Source organism: Protopterus annectens, chromosome 2.part1 (assembly GCF_019279795.1).
Source record: "Protopterus annectens isolate FY-2018-M chromosome 2.part1, PAN1.0, whole genome shotgun sequence".
Lineage (NCBI taxonomy): Eukaryota > Metazoa > Chordata > Ceratodontiformes > Protopteridae > Protopterus > Protopterus annectens.
The window spans coordinates 1824001951-1824006821 of record NC_056729.1 but is presented as its reverse complement, the minus strand read 5'-3'; positions in this window follow the sequence as shown (position 1 = coordinate 1824006821).

Sequence of the window (4871 nt, the reverse complement as noted above, 5' to 3'; positions counted from 1 at the left end):
CAGACTGATACTTGCACCACTTCAGTACTATGGTAACTATTGTCCTAAACTAGAGTCCTATCTGTTACTTGCATATAAACATGTACCATATCAAAGTTATGATAATATTCATATAACAATGTTACTATTAACAGTGTAATACTGTCCAATGACTATTGCAACTGTATCCGTCTAGTGTCTGCAGCCCATACCTATATGTGTCAATAACTAGATACCCTACTGGATCTAGTTGAAATATGTATCTGTCTGTAACTTTAAATCCATAAGTGTCTGCAATTTATACCTATATGTGTCATTAACTAGATACCTTAAATGATCTAGGTGAAATATGTACCCAAGTTTGTCTGTATGTTCTATTTAATTGTCTCTTTGGAGCTTTTCTCCCCGGGCCTCCACTGAAAATGGACATATATCCAGCTGGACTATCCCGGTTAACAAATGTAAAATAAAATAAATAAAAGTATATTAGGTTGCATATGTTATATTGATGCTTCATTGGTGGGTGAAGAGTCAACAATTACTTTTTTCACATCTCATAATTCTGCACCTTTTTTAGAATTTACTGCTTAGTGGTCTCAGGTTTCTGTTAAAGTTTCTAGATGTATGGCTTGAGGCCATTAAACCTTTAGCTACTTGTAAATCTATGGTGTTTAGAAAACCCACCTTTGGTAATACATGCATGCATGCCAAAAGTTGTCATCCTAAATCTATAAAGGACAATGTGGTAAATGGATAAGCTCTATATTTTTTATATCTCACCCACCTCTGAGGATGAGATCTTGGATCGAGAATTGTTTACGCTAAAGGGCAGGCTCCTTAATTAAGGTTATGTTACTTAACTGTCTGACAACATATTTGATAAAGTAGAAGCAGACAGGAAAACACATATTGCCCTGATACTTGGTTCAGTGTTCAATGTTACAGTTAATCATAAAATTAATGCTACAATTGGTTTTGAATCTGTCTTATCTTTATAATGCACCTTGGATACCACATAGATTAAAAAATGCTGGTGCTAAAACTTGGAAGATTTGACAAGGCAATAATGATTTATTTAATAAAACTGAACATGTTCCCAGGTTTATTCATAAGAGAAAATCTAACCTCAAATCTTTATTTCAAAGCAAAGCAGCAAGACACATGGGATGAAACTAAAGACAGATAAGAGAGTGGTAATGACAGCAAATTGGGGAAATAAAAAGCTGAGAATAGAGATAGAAGGGAAGATAGTGGAACAGGTAAACAGCTTCAAATATGTGGGGGGGTGGTTGAGGAGAAGGGAAGTCTGAATGAAGAGGTCAAAGCTAGAATTAGAGGGGCTACAGCCAACTGGCATAGAGTATCAGGTGTAGTGAATGACAGAAGAATGCCAAAGAAACTCAAATGTAAGGTGTACAAAACAATGGTGTGACCAGTATTGCTGTATGGTACAGAAAACTGGGCAGTAAAGGCAGAGCAGATGAGGAGGTTAGAGGTGAAGGAGATGAAGTGCCTGAGAAAGGTGGTAGGATGCACACTGTGGGACAGACAAAAAAATGGGGACATAAGAGCAGAAGCCAAAGTCACTTCAATTGCAGAAAAGATCAAAGAGAACAGATTATGGTGTTCCAGGCAGATGTGCAAAAAAACAGAGGACAGTCTGGTGAGGAAGATTTGGGACAGACAGAAAGAAGGTAAGAGGAAGCGAGGACGTCCAGCAAAGAGGTGGATGGATTGTGTGAAAGAAGATCTGCGACAGTCAGGCATGAGTGTTGAAAAAGGCAGGAGTGCGGCACTGAATCAAAAGAGATGGTGACAGTTATTACGATACCCCAACCCCCTGTAGAAAAAATGGGGAAAAAGTGGATGATGATGATGATGTACTTGTCATCAGGATTGCACTGTAATGACATCACATGGCACTTTCCTTTTGGGTTCTTCAAATACTACAAATACATGTTAAGTAGTTCTTATTTAGAATTTAGACATTTTGAGAGAACCATATACCACAAAAAGAGATGTTAACTGCAAATGTTCTTATCTAATGTATTTAGTACTGCGTGACAGCTGTAACAATTTTTTATATTGGCAGGACCATGTGTAGGCTCTCACAAAGATTGTATGAGCATCTTTATGCAATCAAGTCCAAACAGAAAAGTAATGGTTTATTGAATCATTCAATGGTTTGTCAATTTTTTTAAATGTTTCTGTCTTTGTGATGTACTTTTCTGATGCTGAACAATTTGGAGGGATCTTTGACACTTTCAATGACATTGAAGTTTTATGTTGGCAAATTAGGACTAATGCAAATTGTTTTCTGGACTTAATTATGTGTTTTAAAGAAGAGAACAGATAAGTTACAACTTTCTAATTTTATATTCAGGGGTGTTTCTATTTGGTCATGTGGGTTGTCCACTTGTCATGGACCATGTTTTTTGTGAAGGCCTTCCATGAAAGAAAAGGTCTACATCAACACAGATTATAGTAATCTTATTTTTTTGAACAAATGAACACAGATACAGAAATTTATGATAATACTTTTATATTTTTAATTGACCACTTCATCAGACAAAAAAGGCATTATTTTAAAACCAATTTTTTTTTATTTTACTTCTGCTAATTTTTCTTAAACTGTGATTACATGGTTCTGTATTGATATAAAACTTTTTTTCTCAAGCAAGGCCTCCAGAAAAAAAAATCTGTGACAAGTGGACAACTCACATACTTAAAGTAAAAACCATTAAATGTAATTAAACCATGTCAAGCAAAAAAGAAATACAAATAAACAATCTGTTCCACTACTGTAAGGAGTTAAAGTATATTAGGAATATCTTTAGGCACCTTGTCTGAATAGTATATTTTATTATTAGCTATAATAAAGAGTTTAAGTTTACTTTGCAAAACAAAAAATATAATTTATATTTTAGGATTTTTTTTCTGTATGGTTCATATTTTATACAGCTCTACCACCAAAATTATATCACAAACTCTCTACATATATTAGAAAAACATATTATAAAACCACCCTTTGTATTGAAAAGCAATAATTATTCTGAAGTATAATAAAGCTATGTGGTATAGTGGTTATTGCATTTCCTTTACATGCAGAAGGTCCTGGGTTTAATCCCTAGAGGGTACATTATTTCTCAGAGAATTCCCATTCTTGGGAACAGGCTCCCTATCCATGTGAAGCAGAGTTCTTCCCTATCTCTGTTTAAGCACAACTTGGACCAATGGATGGGTAATCAGAAATTCACCCCTGGTCTGGCTCCTATGTCTCTGATGGACAGAGGCAGTCAGTAAATCACCACCTATAAATCAAATATCAATCAAACTTGTGGGTCGCATTTGGGTTGCACGAATAGACTTTTAAAGGACCTAGTGGTTGTTAACCTAGTATATGCCTATGAACTAATAAATTTGGTTGTGAATTCAGTATTGTGACATTTTTTTAAATGGGAGAACTGGTGTCCAGTGGATGCAATTAGAACAGAAATGCAAACATTTGTGTAGTGCTATAAAGTATGAAGACTCTAACATTTACACATTTTTTACATCCGTATTTCATTCAAATGATGTCCCAAGAAGGAAGCTGAAGCTCTAAAAATCACATGAGTGGGAGTCATTCTTAACAACCAAATAAATCACAAAAAAATATCAGGACATCAGTGATGAACTTGTTCACCTTGGTCACTTAAACTGTTATCTCCATGACTGAAACTCATAAGAAAAGTTTGGAATGAAGGGAAGCTAAGCCTGATGGGAGAAGTAGAGGAGTTTGTAAGGTTTTTGGGGGTTATAAAAATGTACCCCCCTTTCAGTGATCTACCTGTGGGAAGCTGCCACATTTTGGCACACTCACACAGCTCATCTGGGGTGCATGAAATTTGAGGTCAAGATCACAACCTCAAGTCCTTGTGAAGTAGAATGGAGCCCTCCTTCAGTTATCAATCCTGACGTGGAGCATAAACTGACCATCTCCCCCAGAGATGTCTGAGAGGACCTTGACTGCACACTCGCATCTCCCCCAGAGATGTCTGAGAGGACCTTGACTGATCACTCGCATCTCCCCCAGAGATGTCTGAGAGGACCTTGACTGCTCACTCGCATCTCCCCCAGAGATGTCTGAGAGGACCTTGACTGCTCACTCGCATCTCCCCCAGAGATGTCTGAGAGGACCTTGACTGCTCACTCGCATCTCCCCCAGAGATGTCTGAGAGGACCTTGACTGCTCACTCGCATCTCCCCCAGAGATGTCTGAGAGGACCTTGACTGCTCACTCGCATCTCCCCCAGAGATGTCTGAGAGGACCTTGACTGCTCACTCGCATCTCCCCGAGAGATGTCTGAGAGGACCTTGACTGCTCACTCGCATCTCCCCCAGAGATGTCTGAGAGGACCTTGACTGCTCACTCGCATCTCCCCCAGAGATGTCTGAGAGGACCTTGACTGCTCACTCGCATCTCCCCCAGAGATGTCTGAAAGGACCTTGACTGCTCACTCGCATCTCCTCCAGAGATGTCTGAGAGAACCTTGACTGCTCACTCGCACCTCCCCCAGAGATGTCTGAGAGGACCTTGACTGCTCACTCGCATCTCCCCCAGAGATGTCTGAGAGGACCTTGACTGCTCACTCGCATCTCCCCCAGAGATGTCTGAGAGGACCTTGACTGCTCACTCGCATCTCCCCCAGAGATGTCCGAGAGGACCTTGACTGCTCACTCGCATCTCCCCCAGAGATGTCTGAGAGGACCTTGACTGCTCACTCGCATCTCCCCCAGAGATGTCTGAGAGGACCTTGACTGCTCACTCGCATCTCCCCCAGAGATGTCTGAGAGGACCTTAACTGCTCACTCGCATCTCCCCCAGAGATGTCTGAGATGACCTTGACTGC